Source organism: Plectropomus leopardus, chromosome 11, assembly GCF_026936395.1.
Source record: "Plectropomus leopardus strain MGB_pleo_1.0 chromosome 11, ASM2693639v1, whole genome shotgun sequence".
Lineage (NCBI taxonomy): Eukaryota > Metazoa > Chordata > Actinopteri > Perciformes > Serranidae > Plectropomus > Plectropomus leopardus.
The window spans coordinates 35427923-35444437 of record NC_142186.1 but is presented as its reverse complement, the minus strand read 5'-3'; the positions used below and the strand labels follow the sequence as shown (position 1 = coordinate 35444437).

At 40.5% G+C, this 16515-nt stretch overlaps 1 protein-coding gene across 1 annotated transcript in view; it reads right to left on the bottom strand.

The window, feature by feature from the left end:
* dennd4b (DENN/MADD domain containing 4B) overlaps positions 1-14823 on the bottom strand; it is a 46897-nt gene extending 32074 nt beyond the window's left edge. Inside the window, exon 1 of the mRNA XM_088084714.1 lies at positions 14692-14823. The gene's annotated coding sequence lies outside the window, so the exon portion shown is untranslated. The remainder of the gene's footprint in view (positions 1-14691) is intronic.
* Between the last annotated feature and the right edge of the window lie 1692 nt (positions 14824-16515).

The window sequence follows — 16515 nt, the reverse complement described above, 5'->3', positions numbered from 1 at the left end:
AGATTTCCACCATAAACAGGTGTGTAAAACTTCACCTGAATAAAGCAAATTAAACTGCTTAAAGCTCAAAATTTTCTCGGCGAGAAACCCCGCCCCTCTTCTTCATACGTGTCCGAACCAATGACGAAATGAAACCTCTTGATTTAAAAAACACCTGAAGCTTGAAGCAGAAACAGTGAAACAGTTCTTCATCAGTGTTCAGTCAGAGCTGTGGTAAAAAGGAAGTGAAAAGCCTGACGGGAAGTATTTCTCAACTTTATCAAATGAAGCAGTTATTAATAACCAGCAGCTGCTGAAAGCTGCAGCACTCGTCCGCCGTCAGCTGCGGCGTCCCTGAAACCACTTCTCTGTTTCTGCGACCTGAACAACTTTATCTTTGGCCGTCGTTTTCTTCCCGCTTCAGTCTCACTGCTCCTCTAAAAAGCCATCATTTCTCTAGTTAACCCTTTGAAACCTGAGTAAATGGGCTTCAGTTCTGTCACAAACACTGGAATAAAGTGAGCAGCAACTTAACAAAAGATGGGCCCAAAATTAGCAAGAAATGAGTTAATAAAAAAATTACCTGAAAATAATCAAAAAACAATGAGAGTCAGAAAAAGGATTCTTGAAAGTGTGAAAAATTACATAAAAAATAAATATTTATATTAAATAATATTTCCTATCTATATTTAAAATAAATATTTTTTCACTGACATAATTTTAAATATATAATTCTAAGATTATAAATAAAATTTTCTGGACATTTCTTCCATTTGTTTTGGATAATATCTTAAAATCTCCCCACTGCTAATTTTCCAAGCCATTTTCTTGTCACCTTTTATTGATTATATTTATCAATTTATTATCATTATTATTATTATTATTATTATTATTATTGTCATCATTCTTTGGCAATTTCCTGAACATTTCTTGCAATGCTGCTTATGACATTGATTTTTCCCTATGTTCTCAAAAGAAATAAAAATAATTTTTTCAGGTGCACTTGGTTTAAATGCTTGTAAAAGGTAAAACCAAACTGATGTAAGTGCAGGTTTTAAAGGGTTAATGATGTTACTGATGCTCCAGGAGATAAAGTGTTAACACTTGGTGTGACTTTGCTGCACAGTCAAATGTGGAAACGGGGCCACAGACGGTGCAGGTGCAGCCTAATTAAAGCTAACCGTGCTGCTTTCTGATCAGCCGACCAGTAAAACCATCACATGTGGCGGCTTCACCCGAATTATTCACCAGTCTGAACTGATGAGAGTGTGCTGGCTCGACCCTCTAAAAACACAACCTGACGGTTTGACTCGTTAAATTCAAAAAAATTCTTTTCATATAGTCCAAAATCACTGTGTTTCCCAACCATAATACTGAAAAGTTAAATCAATTTGATTTTATACACAGCAGGGGTGTAACGGTACACAAAAACGTACCTCGGTTTTGAAGTCCCCGTACGGTTCAGTTCTCAGTTAAGAGGTAAAATTGAAAAAAAAAAAGCTCGTCATTAATTAAAAGCATTCGTTTATTTAGTTAAATATGTAGTTAAACACTACAGAGCCAGAGACTTAACGGTTTGCCATATAACACACACACACACACACACACACACACACACACACACACACACACACACACACAACCATGCAACAGGGATTTTAATGTGGTGAAAATATTGTAAATCTTATTGGATCGTGTAATATGCAAAAGCAACTATTTATTATGTGCTGTCACTAACTGATGCACGTTTGAGGATGTTATGTTTTGTTTTGGTTGTTCTTATGTAGAAAAGCCGAGTCAGGGTCAGAGGTTACGCACTGTCTTCACTGCATCATCCCTGACAAATACACCAATAACGTCTTTTTGTAAAGACGACTTTTTAAAAGCATCAGAGAGCGTTCAGACAAACAGGCATCCTCAAACATCTGACTGCAGCTCGTGAAGCAAACGTACAAACATTCAGAGCGTGTTGTTGCCACCACAGCAGACTAAACATTCATCCCGGAGCCCCTAAGTTTTGTATTTTTACAGAGAATGGGTGTATTTGTATGTTTTTTCCCGCAGCCGAAGCTTTTTCGTCATTCCCTTCGTTGTTGCGGCCGTCTCGCGGTGTCTGTGTGCAGTCCTACCTGAGAAGCTGTCACAGTCTTTAGGTCTAGTTCTGACAGTTAGTTTGAAAAGCTGCCACAGGAAGTCAGTGGTGCCGCGAGGGAGAAAAATTAGAGCGTTTGATTTCCAGTTTCTCAGCCAAGTGAAAAGTGACGCTGAGTGAGACGTAGCAGCTTTTAACTGAGACGTGACGGTGAACATCTCTACCACAGAAACACTGCAGCGATGAGTGTGTGTTTATCTGAGTGTGTGTGTGTGTGTGTGTGTGTGTGAGATGGTACGGGGGCGTCGTGGACCACAACGGCTCTTTTGTCTCGTCTGAGCGACACAGCGACGCATCAGCATCTCACACAGCAGCGACTGACATCAACTCTCAGCACGGTCAATGAGCACATTATCAGTGACCTCAGCGTCACATGATCGATTCCCAAAGCGCAGAGGAGTGGACACAATAGCAGAAACGCTGAATAACACGGGTACTTGCACATAGTTTCTGTTTTTACTTCTAAAAAAATTGTATTCCTATTTTATTTTATGCTTCTTATTTTTTCTTAAATTACATTTTTTCTTTTTGCTTTTTTTTTTACTATGTTTTACTTTAATTTTATCACATTACATTTTTTCCTTTTTTTCTTATTTTGTTTTTTATTTTCATATTATGTTTTTCTTTATTTTTATGTTATGTTTACCCTTTTCTTATTCATTTTTCTTATTTTTTTTTTCCTTTTTTCTTTTAACATTTTTTTTCTTATCATGCTTATTTCTTTTTCTTTTTTTTTTTTTTAAAGTATTTTCGTATTATGTTGGGGTTTTTTTGTCTTTTTTTTCTGTCTTTGCGCTGCTGCAACACCTGAATCCCAGCCTTGTCTTATTTTATTTTATTTTGTCTTAAATGATAAATTAACTTTATTAATTAAAAAATTTAAATAAAAAATGTTTAATCTCCTATTTTCTTATTATTATTATTATTATTATTATTTTTATATGTATTTTTATTTTTATAATTAATTAAATTTTTTTCCTAATGTCAGAGAGATGCAGCTGTGCAGAGCTGCAGATACAAACAAGAACAAGTCGTGGCACATAAAGAGCAGCGTGGATCGATCACATCTAATTAAACTGTTGCAGACTTTTCTCAAAGTGTGAGAAACAGAAGGCGTGACCAGCGCTGACGCTGTCCAATCATAAAGTCAGAGCTCTCCGTTAATTACCGCCATCAGATATTTCATATTTCATCATCAGAAAGTGAGTATTTTTTAACTTCCTTCACAACAGTCGAGTAAACGACAGAGACTGTGGTCACATCACGTGACGTGCAGAGATGACGTGACGTGTCTCGACTCATTCAATAAACTCAACCGAGAAGCAGAGCTCACGACGCTGATTAACATCACGTTCATGTTTGTTTAACAGCAGTTTGCAGAGAAAATACAGAAAAGAAACCAGAGCTTGTTTGAGGGATTATACTTGCAGCCTATGAGACGCAGTTCTTCTAATAAATGCTAAAAAAGCCATAAAACTGTGAAATTTAAAAACTTACCACGAGATGTTCAGCCTCAAATAACTAGTGTCAGAAACAGAGAAACAGGACGGGGAGCATGTTTATCCGCAGACGTGAACAGAAGAGACACTGAAGCAAAGTCTGAGCTGAAAATCAGAGAAACGCCCAAAAAAACAAATGAGAAGTAAATCATGAGCAGGTAAGGAAAGGCGATTTCTTCATTAACTTTGAAAAGAAAAAGAAAAAAATCCTCTGCTTACGCCAACTTCCTGTCGAAGGCGTCATTGCTTAGTTTCGATATCACTCGTGTTGTCTGTTGAGGCGTTTCTTTGACTGCAGGAAAACCACAAAGTTTGTTTCCAGCTAACTTTCAGTTTAAAGAAACGTTCAGGAGAATTCCTACAAGAAGCATCAAGTTATACTTCAAACACTGACGTATTCTTAACTATCACTGGACTGGAGTACTTTTAAAGTGTGGTATTAGTACTTTTTACTGCAGTGAAGGACAAATTTTAAAGACCATAAATTCTCTGAAATGACCACCTTTTTATTACTATACAACTGCTTTACTCATATATACTCAATATATTCTAAAAAAATAATCGTTTCAGAACAGGATTAGAGCTGGATATTTAAATATTACTTGGGGACTGTTTGTTATTTATTAAAGGGGGGGTCATCTCAAATAATCTTTACAGTACTGAGGACACACTTATGTTTGGGGGTTTTTTTTTGGCTTCGATGGCTGTATTTTGTATTTATTTTTTATTTTTATTGTAGTTATTTTTTAAGACTTATTTATTTATTTATTTAATTCTAAAGCACGTTTTCTTTGGAAAAAAATTACAAATGTCAGCAATCAAAAATGACATTTTTTCAGCCAAACTGTTAAAAAGTAAAAATAAAAATAATTCTAATGGTCCTTGAACACATCATGTGTTATTATACAGACTTGTGAAGCAAAATTTCATGACTTTTCCCAAAACTTTCAGGGTATATCTAGTTTTTCAAAACTTTTCCAGGCCTGGAAGTTGCTGTCTTCCATGACTTTTCCAGGTTTTCCATGATAGTATGAACTCCATGGAAATATCTCTTGTAAAATGTCCCTGACACTTCGGGTTCTGTTGTCCTGAACTGAGACAACTGTCCTCAGGTCTGGAGGTCTGGAGGTCTGGGGGCCTGGAGGTCTGGGGGCCTCGGTGCAGGTTTGGATATTTAAAACCTCCTCAGTGAGCTCAGACCGCTGGGACAGTTTGTGGATCTCTCTAATGTCAGACGGCACTCCTGGAAACCAAATGTTTTCACAGCAACACTTGAGCGCCTCTGCAGTAAACAGTAATTATCATCCGGGAGTGAGAGAACTGGATTACGACAGGCGGAGGGACGGACGGAGGGACGGCCGGACGGACAGAGACAGACAGCAGAGCTGAAAGTGGAGGAGCTGCAGACTGCTGAAGGAGATTTAAATATCTGGAGTCTATATTTAGTGCGTCCGCAGAGCGCCGGCTCACTTTATGAACAGCAGCATCAGGAGGACTGAGAGGACACGCAGCCGCTTTCCAAAATTAATTCACACGTGATGACGTAAACAACAACCGGCGGAATAAACAAACACACAAGCAGGAGGCAGATGAACGGCTCTACACATGAGTAAATGCTCTGCGCGCTCTCATGCGTTTCCACTTTCGGTCATGATGCTGAGCTGCCTGCATTTATAATTAAACTACTTTCATGTGCTGCATCCTCTGCTGCGCCCAAACTGCTCAGTAAATGACGCGCTTCAGCGAGCATTTCTTTAAAAAACACGAGAAAAAGGCAACGAGCAACTTGGTAATAAAAGTTTCACAGACTGCAAAAAATAATTAGATTTTGATATTTTTTTAAGCTATGGAAAAATGTCTAAAGGGAAAAAAGAAAAAGCTACGACAAACTATAATTATCACAATTACATATTTAAAATTGTATGTTTGTATGTATGTATGTTTTTTTATGTATGTGTGTGTATGTATGTATGTGTGTATGTGTGTGCATGTATGTATGTATGTATGTGTGTGTGTGTGTGTGTGTGTGTGTACTGGGGATGGAGGACACAGGAAGAGGACGGGTGTCAGACACAAAGATGGATGACTGTTGCTGCTTCAGAGGGATTTCACTGGGCATCCTGAAACTGGATCTCACCAGATAAACCCAGTGTGTGTGTGTGTGTGTGTGTGTGTGTGTGTGTGTGTGTGTGTGTGTGTGTGTGTGTGTGTGTGTGTGTGTGTTTGTGTGTGTGTGTCAAGGTGGCTGCTGGAGGTTTGCAAGATCAGCAATAAGCCGAGGGACGGTGATGGAGGAAGTACTCCGATCATTTACCGCAGAAACGTGGCACCTTCAGTAGAGGTGTGCCATATCGTATCGTTCAGTATAACACTGATATCATTTTTAATACGACAAGAAAAATTAATACCATGATAATTGCAATAATCAAACTTGTTGACATAATGACATCAGACCGTTTTTGGTCATTTTTCACTGAATATATGAAAGCAAACCGTTAAGTCTGCCCTGACATATACAACTATAACACTTGTTTCGTTGCAATTGTATGTTCTCGAAATTAATAATGAAATATTTTTCAGAATCATGTCATGCCTCTAACCTTCACAATGTTTCTGTCCAACACACAGTCCAAACCTCAACATCATTCGGTTACAACAGCATTACTATAACATGACCATAATAATATTATAGAAGGAAAAGTCTGACTCGACTAACTGATTATTGTTTCGGCTGCACTAATATCTTGATGTGTACGGTAAATAAATCTGGCAGATATATGTAGTGCAGTAAGAGGCAGGTTCTGGTTTTGCCGGTTTCATTCGGTGTTTGATCTGAAACCGGTTTGACTTTATGCAAACCGAATCAGCATTTATTTTTATGGCAAAATCACGCAAATGAAAAAGTAGCCTAGGTCAGCTGCCTGTGCTGATGGCGTCACGGCGCTGAATCTACCCTGTATTGCCTCACTAATAAACGTATGACAGCTTGATTTGTATAATGTTATGTTTGTTTATAAGCTGAGTCACTATAATGTCTGACAGGCCGTCAGCCGAGGACCCGAAACATGAAGGAGATCAAACTTCAGTGGGGGAGGGGGACGAGCAGCACACGTGTTTGTTTACAAGAGCTCAAGTTTTGGGGTGAGGAGAGGAGACACGGCAGACTGACTGTCTGAATAAAACTAAGGGGCCGTTCACACGGCAACAGGTCGTGCATGAAATGTTAAACTTCTGTTGCGGTTTGGCCTTTCATTCACTCGTTTTTGTGGCCTGAACACACAAACTTTTGAAACCGGGTTCCAGAGTGTAACCTTTTTAAAACGTCACCCTTTCTGTTGCCACGTAAACTGGCAATGGGCGGATCCTGTGGGAACGGTGACGTCACGGTCGCATTTCACGCAGGCGCATCTCGTTTCAGACAAATAGCCATGTGTGAGTAGAGGAGGCTGCAAGTGTCATTTTGAGTTGAACTTTTGTTGGATGCTGATTTTTAAAATTTTCTCCTGTTGCTCCCTTTTGAAAGCGCAGCAGTGTCGGAGGAACGACTGATTCATGAAGTGATAATGAGGCGGTATCTACGTGATAAATCCTCATTTCACCGCAGAAATCTTAATAAGGCGTCAGCTAGCTGGAGGGAGATCCCAACACAGCTGAACATTTCTGATAAATTACCATTGTTAATAACTAGCTAGACTAACGAGCGTCAGTTTCCTGTAAATATTATAATACAAAACATGTTTATTTTATTTAAAAAGTAACGTTACAAACAGGAAAACAGCAAGTTGGCTACTCACACATCTTTTAAGTGTTTACGTTTTCAGTCTATTTTTGAATGAAATCAGTTTTATTTTCTATATCAAAACATAATGGGACATCCAACCAAATAAGCACACATATTACAGTAAAAGCGATGTTTATGGTGTGAACTAAAGCTTTCAAACTCATGTAGAAATTAAAGCTGCAAGCAGCGATGAACGGGCCCTCGCACCCCCACACATGTCGGGGTTCTGTGTGAGACTCCAACTGACGTGGTGTAGTATTTCCATCGGCCACGGCAGCGGAAGGGGACACAATTTCCAAATTATCTTGGTGTACATCATTTATAGACTAAACCATGTAAATATGATGTAAATCCAATGATAAATGTCCCTCAAGGCTTACTTCCTGTTGCCAGTAGGTGGCGCTGCTACAACTAGTGAACATTGTCATACAGATGTGTTCAGGGCGGGACCCTCATAAAACCTATGAAGTTTCAGGCAGATCTGACAATGTGCACCAACGTTACAACAATTTCCTGTTGTACGTCGAGACATCAAAATTGTACGCCACAAAACGGGAAAACCGTAAAAGTTTTGCACGGACCTGTGATAACTTTTCATCACCAAGGGGTTGAGAATGGACGCTCCAATTCTGAGGTCGATCGGATCAATCCTGTAGGACAAGATGGCAAAAGTACAAGGCTGGAAATAGCCAAAAATGAGCACAAAATTCAAAATGGCTGACTTCCTGTTGGGTTTGGGGGTTTTGTGCGTGTTGGCATGATACGTGAAAGTACCGAAACTTGCCAACACGATTCATTTGGTAAAATAATAATAGTAATTCCTAGCCTTCCAAGAGGGTCCTTGAACCATTCGGTGCTCGGGCCCTAATAAACGAGATGCGGTATGCGTGCGTGCGTGCGTGCGTGCGTGTGTGCGTGCGTGCGTGCGTGTGTGTGTGTGTGTGTGTGTATTTATATGTGAGGAAGTTTGGCAGAGCAGCGAGAAAACATGGAGCAATATTCTGTCACAGATGGTGAGTGAGGACGGAGACCGGCTGCTGGCCAACATGACTGAGGGCTCCTACACACACACACACACACACACACACACACACACACACACACACACACACACACACACACACAGAGGATTTTTACTTTGAAGTCATTTCGCAGATGATCTCATCCAAAGCAAAGTACGACGGCGTCGACAACAGTCTATTTCCGTTTTCTACGTTAATATTAAACAGGTCACGTGACCACAACACCTGTCCTGATTAAATTAAGCCTCGAGCTCTTTTTCAGCAAATATTGTTAAAATTATCAATCGATTAACTGTTGAAAAAAACATTAAAACTGCTTTTTTTAAACAGTATCGAATGTGTTTTCATCCTCAATCAAAGCTCACGGACACACTGCGTATCAGTGCACAGCCTAACCATTAATCCTTTAAATTTCACATGTTCAATTACATTCTTATTGATTGATTAATCGATCACTGATTAACTGTTATCATCCCGAGACTGAAGGTTTGCTTTCACTCTCCTCTGCAGCAGCTGCTCCTCTCATCCATCAGCCTGATCGGCTCTGACAGCATTGACTGATCAATTATCCACCACCTGATTCGATCTCCTAAAACTGCTGATAAAAACAAGAACCCATACAGAGTTCAGTCTACGCTGCGTTTACTGACCCGTGACACGTTTAGAGGCGACACGCAATGATAAAAAAAGGGATATGTCCAAAAGATTAAAAATTCCTTCATCACTGTCACACACACTGACATTTATTCAGACTCAGTCCCACATACGGCGCTCTGCTGACACAAATACGCACTAATCCGCCGCTGAAAATAGTCTCCAACAAAGCCTCTATTTCCTCCTGCTTCTTTGATGAAACTACAGTGAGCAGCTGTTCTGAAATGACTAATGAAAATATAGATTTTTTGTTTTTAAAGATTGAGGTCTTCAGTAGGAACCAACGGACTCAGAGCTAAGAGCCGCACACTAACGGTTCACCCTTGTTTGAAAAACCTGCGTGCACGCACTGATTTTGGTGGGAAAGGAGTGAAAATAAACTGAGGGGTTGTTTACACGGCAACGGTTCTTGCATGAAATGTTTTGGGGGGTTTTTAGATTTTTTTTCGGGCTTTTATTGCCTTTATTTGAAAAGACAGTGTGAGCAAAGGGCAGAGGCCGGAATCGAACCCGCGGCTGCTGCAGCGAGGATACAGCCTCTGTATATGGGGTGCCACTCTATCCACTGAGCCACCAGGCGAGGCGCCCCTTGTGTGAAATGTTAAGCTTTTGTTGCGGTTTGGCCCACGATAACGGCGGTTTGGGGCCTGAGAACGCAAACTTTTGAAGTCGGGTTCCTGAGTGTAATCGTCTGAAAACGCCACCCTCTCTGTCGCCGTGGAAACGAGCAAGGCGCGGATCCTGTGAGAACAGTGACATAACGTCTGCACTTCATGCATGCACGTGGTCTTCTTCTATGGTGTGTCATTGCAAAGTTACACCGCCAAATACTGGCCTGGCGTGCACACTGCAGCGTTTGATTGTTTTTGCAGATCCGTGGATCGTTCTCACAATGTTACCCTACCAACGCAAACTTTTATAGGAAAAATACTTTCCTGTTTTTAGTAGTTCTCGTCTAAATGTGGCCACAGACAGAAAGTCAGAGTATTGAGAAACGCACGAACACGTTGTTGGTTTGAATGTGCAACATGAGGTTTGATGACAATAAGAAAAAACAAAGGCCTTCTAAAAAAAGTGAACTAAGCAGAGAAAAACACGGCTGCCTGACTGTGTGTGCACACCCTTCAGGAAATATCCATGACACATCTCATCAGAAATGTTACAGGGTGTGCGGAGGTCCTCAGAGAGCGCCGAACTTTGAGGAGCCCTTCGTCTGTCGAGGACGTTACGCAATCTGACAGTCGGTGAACGCAGCGCGGGAGGAATGTCGAGGAGCCGGTCTGAGCGTTGATCTAACTGTTGATTTTATAGTTTTGGATTCCTCCTGCAGAGCTGAGACATGCAGGGGAGCTGGACTGGAAATGTGTTTGTTCCCAGTGCATGCTGGGACACGCTGCGTCCCCTGAACGGAACCATCTGGTGCCGACGGATGCATGTTGTGTCGCTGTTCATCATCTGTATGACTGAAGTGATTTATGATTGATGATTTATTTTATAATATTTTACTTTGGAAAATGTTCCCAAGAGTCGCCATTAGGCCACAACCGCACCTTCACAAAAACGGCCTAAATCATACTTATTTATTCAATAATGACTCATCTTTACGTGTTAATCTACAACATCAAGACGACTGATATAAACAGTATTTTTTCAGAAATCACATGAGCAGTCCTGAGATAAACAGCTGCAGTGCTGGGAAACATGGGCGGTTTGAGGGCAGCAGAGCAGACGGGACTGGGTGAGCTGGAGGCATCGATGGCAGACTACAGGCCGGTACAGTGACGGGGGAGAAGAGTAGACTGAAATATGATAAATAAATGTTTGAATCTGAAAAAATACGGCATATATTTTCCTCCGGGGCTCTGAGGGGTCGTCGTGTACAGTCTTTCCTCCTCAGCGACGAATTCTTTACAAGAGGCGACTCGTCCTGACAGTGATCACAGGTATCCTGCTGTCTGACAGCACAGGTGTGTGTGTGTGTGTGTGTGTGTGTGTGTGTGTGTGTGTGTGTGTGTGTGTGTGTGTGTGTGTGTGTGTGTGTGTGTGTGTGTGTGTGTGTGTGTGTGTGTGTGAGAGAGAGACCCCCCTCTGTGCATAAACACACTCACAGTCTGAACCATCGGAGGAAAATCTCAACAAACAGACAAATTAAACGGAGGCCTGCTGGTGTCTGAAAACAGATCGGAGTGATTTAATATCTTCAGGAGAGTAAAGTAGGACTGTCTGTGGAAAAAAGCCTGCAGCAACGTGCTACTGTCCCAAATCCACCAAACACACTGACACAAGAAGTATTCAGATCCTCTACTGCAGTAAAAGTACACAACAGTTAGTTCTGACCTGCCTATTTGATTGGCGAGAAGCATTTCCTGAGTGTTCATGTATCACTTCGCTTCACAGCTGTTCCAAACCGCTAATGAGGCATACATTCACGTTATCGTAGATCGTATCAGTGTTTGAAGAGCGAGGAAATCCCGTCTGACCGGTAGCATCTCTTAAAAATACCTGAGCAAAATTCTGCCTGATGCAAAAGCCCTCGACCTGCAGCCCAGGAGGGAGCAGCTGTGACGGACGGGTTTCGGTAAACCAGCCGTCACAGATGTTACAATTATGTGCAGTGAGACAGGGACACACTCGTCTTACACAAAGCAAAGCCTGAGAGACACTGACACACACACACTGTCTGATACGGGACCCGAGGTGACGTGAGTGGACACGTGGGAGGGACGAACTGTCTGATCGAACTATCTCATCTGACTCACAGACAACAGTTAACAGACCATGACTTCACAGGAAACAAACAAATAAACATTCATGATACGAAGCAGCTGCTCTGTGCAGAACATGCAGAAACAAAGAAAACCACAAAGCAGCAAGCGAGTGTGTGGGAAAAAGTTGCTGGTTGCTAGGCAACAGCTGTGCATTGCAGCGGTTGCAGAATAATTTGTGTTGGCAGAGCCAAAAAAATAAAAAAATCACTGACCCTTAGGGCCCGTTTTAATATACACACTCGTATTAAAAAATCAAACATTTGGGGCGCCGGCGGCTCAGTTGGTAGAGCAGGCGCCCCACGTACAGAGGCTGTGTCTGCGCCACAGCCGCGGGTTCGAGTCCGGCTTCAGCCCTTTGCTGCGTGTCATCACTTCTCTCTCTCCCCCTTCACACTATATCTGTCCTATCAAATAAAGGCGCTAAAAAAGCCAAAAAATATATCTTTAAAAACAAATCAAACATAAAAAAATATTATAAATTAATATGATTTTCTACTTTAATTTAGTTATTTTTAAACCAACATCAGTCCTAATCACGAATGTCAAATATTCATAAATTTTCAGAATTTTACTCCCTTTAAATATTCTTTGTCATGATGCCACCGTTTTTTAAAGATGAAAAACACAGAAAAATGAATTAATTTTAATATTCTACATGCTAAGTAGATTATTATTTGTGTTATTATCACAGGCTGGGATATGTCAATGATCAGCAGCAACACTGATTTTTAAGTAAAATATATTTACAGTACTTAAAGTAAAAGTCAGCATGTTGCAGTTTTAGTTTTTCATACGTTCTCTTGTTGTTGTTGTTGTGGTTAAAATCCTCCCGCTGATGTTTGATGTGTGAAACACTCCTGCTGCTAAAAGGCCTCCAGAGGAAAATAAACCTGTTTCTGCACACAAACGTCCCATAATTCATAGAGGCAAAGAAACCGCCGCCGAGTTAATGAGTGAGGCTGAACAGCGACGGATCGCGGAGGAAACGCGGCGTTTGTCAGAGACTCTGATTATCTGCAGCTTTTGTCTGTTTTACACGAAAACATAAAGTATTCTTTGTTTGATCTTCCTGCCTGTTTATGGTTTGTGTGTTTTGCTCTGTAGATGGTGAATAAATAAAGTTTAAAAATATGTCAAACATGAAACTGAAGCACAGAAAGTTTTTCACACACAATAAAAATGAAAATGGATTTCACCGAGACTCTTCTGCATCAGTCACAGCCGGCTGAACACAACCGGCCGCTCCGCCATGAAAACTGATTTGTGCCGACAGCTCAGCTCACCGACACCGAGACACACAGACAACACTGCAACAGTTTATCTTCAACCCGCCGACAGTTTGAGCACCAAACTCATCGGGACACGAACTCTGGTCAGCAGGCGAGGGAGAGAGAAACGGCTCTGACCGTTAAAACCAGCAGCCGAGTGAGAAAAACTGTTCACAGCAGACATTTAAACAGAGTTTTAAATCCAAGATTATGTAAACGTCTCACAGACATTTGGCAAAACAAAAACACAGAAAGGTCCTCAAACTCGTGAAAAAAAGAGCTGCAAAGCCACAATCACTGCACCAACGTGAAGTCCGTTTTTAAAGAAATGTTTTAGCAAAATAATCATCACGTTAAACTGCAGCAGAAAGATGCAAATATTTTTTAAATTGGCGCATACGTGATCAGAGAAAACAGGGACATCCGCTTTTGCTCAATTAATAGCACAACACCTACAACTACCAGAATGCACTGCAACGCACCGGACCAATGAACACTCGCGCTGCCGACAGCATGAGGGTGAGCAGATAATGACCGAATGTTTGTTTTTTTGGGTGAACTATCCCCTAAATTAATATGTATGCTGCAATACTAATTAGGTGTATTTTCAATAAAAACATAAAATAAAAAATAAGTGAAGTATTTTAACCCTTGAAACCAGCTGATGGTGTTTGTGTCATCCTCCAGCAGAAATCATCAGTCACATAAATGCACGAGAGGGTCTGCAGACAGAGACAGAGACAGACAAAGAGACACACAGAGACAGGCAGACATCTCCTCCTGTTCACCTCCTGTGATCACAGTGTGCAGGAGGCTGATGGAGGCAGAGCTGCACTGCAACAAACAGGCCCAAACAGCTGCTGGAGCTTTAAAATCCACAACCCCCTCACCCCGCTTCCATTATCGGACACGATGGTGCACGATTTAATTTAATTTTCCCCCCCAAACGTTTATGACTTCAAATCATCCGGAATCAAACCTGCGGTGCGAACAGTCACGGCGGCGATTGTGTTCACGAGCTCTGCATCGGTTCACCGTGTGACAGACGATGGTCGCGTGCAGCTGCGAGGCGATTTAAACCCCGGAGTCAGCAAGTGACCGGGTTCCATTATCGGACGCAGACCCGTCCGAAGCCCAATAATGTTATTTTTGATTAATTTTGGTGAATTTTAGGTGTGATTTAACACCGGGAACGAGCTGTTCTGCTCGCGCGCTTTTACCAATTATTAATTTATTATAAATCTAACAACGTGTGCGTGTCGGCGGTGAGGAAACGCATCGTTAAACACGTTAAAAACGTTAAACACGCGCTCAGTTTGGCGTTTTCGGTGCCGTCCGTGTGATGTTAAAATATTTCAGGGCTGAAAATGAAGAAGCGCTTCGGTGGGAGGCGTGTCCGATAATGGGCGCACCGAGGTTCCCGTTAAACGATATAACGTTTGTTAGCTCTCCGCGTTAGCTCGCGCTCAGCAAGCTAACCGGGAGAGCCGTTTTTTCAGCCGTTAACGGTCAGCGGGGCCGTTAACGGCTGAGCGAGGCCGGTTCAGCTGAGATAAAGCGGCTCGTACCTTGTTGTCTCTGCTGGTTTTTCCCACAGATCACCGGAGGGATCATGTTTAGGTCATTCTCTCACATGTGACGTCCATGTTTGCTGTCTGCGGCGGCGTCAACTCGCCAACAACACCACTTCCTGTTTCCGCTCACAGGCTTCACAATAAAAGTACTGTTGACAATAACCGTGCAAGTTTCAGAGGGTAAAATAAAAAAACAGGAAGGAGTATTCAGATCATTTACAGCAGTAAAAACACTAATAACCAGTTATGGAAAGTAACCAAGTACATTTGCTCAAGTGCTAGACTTAAGTAAAATTATGAGGTACTTGTACTTTACTTAAGTATTTCCATTTTCTGCTCCTTTATATTTTTACTCCACTAAATCCTAGAGAGAAATATTGTACCTTGTATATTATATATAATGCACACTTCTTTTTTATGACTTCATTTACTTTGCAAATTTAAATTATGAATACTTAATATAATAATTCAAAAGTATGATTATGATAATGATTATTGTTAACTTTACTATTACTATTAACGATAACCAAATTAATAACAGCAATCATAATCAGAATAATGACAATCACGTTAAACCAATGATTAAATATGATGTATTTTTATAGAAGTAATCACCCAGCAGTATATAAAGTAAAATGAACTTTACTAGCTGCAATATTAAAATGATGAACATTTTATAAAATCCATATAATTATATATCAGTTTTACAATCCAATAACATGTCAATATATTAAAGTGCATAATGAGTTATTTTACTTTTGGTATGTCTAAATATATTTTAATGCTAAGCCTGTACTTTTAATTAAGTACGATTTTCAGGATTTTTTTCATGTACCAGAGTATTTTCACAGTACCTCAAATTAAGTATGGTACTTGAGGAAATGTTCTTAACAGTATTCTACTATTTTAACTGTCAAAGTATAATCTATTATACACATTTATATAAAGACGGATTTTTTCATGCATCAAATTAATATGATTTTAGCTGGATTGCCCTCTCCACTGCTAAATAAAGTGACTTTAAATAATAATGATGAAAAATAAAAATCACGGAGTGATAATACATCAGATATATTTTATTATCGTCTCATTATTTGATTTACTTTTTCACCTAAAGATATCTGGTCTAACACATTTAAAAAACCTTCTAAATTCCCAGAAACGTACTGTGGACACGACTTCATGGCAGCATCTATCCTGCAGGAGAATATCAGATACAACTAATCAATATGTTTGATTGTTGGTGCTCAGTCAGCAGCCTGCAGGATCGATCATCGTCAGCTGTGAGAGGCGACGTGTGACCGCTGAGGTTTGATCTGCTCGGAAGGTTAAAACACCTGAACCATCCTTTAAAAACAGAGCTCCACTGGCTTTTTTTTTGGTCATATTAATTAATAAAGGTTGATCTGATTAATCAACATTTCTGCATAAGGGAAAAAAAATATAAGAAATGAATCACTGATGATGAGAGGAGACCACACAAACAAGTGGTCTCCTCTTGTTTTTTTAAAACAAGTTTTGTTTCTCCACAGCTGATTGTTTGACCTTCTGAGAGACGCCTGTGCTTATAAAAATTACCTAAAAATGAATGAGCATAAAAATAAACATATAAAAACCAATTTCAGTGATTTTAGGAAAAGAGAAAATAACTTTGAACCATTTGCACCTCTTGCTGATCTTTCTGCCTCAGATGAAATCTTCCTTAAAACTTTTTTTCCAAATGAAACCGATTTTATGCTTTTATTTTGAAGCCGGAGCACCTCAGTTTCCGGTGTTAGTGCGTGTGTTTTGTCGCAGCTGTCAGACAAACTGAACTGG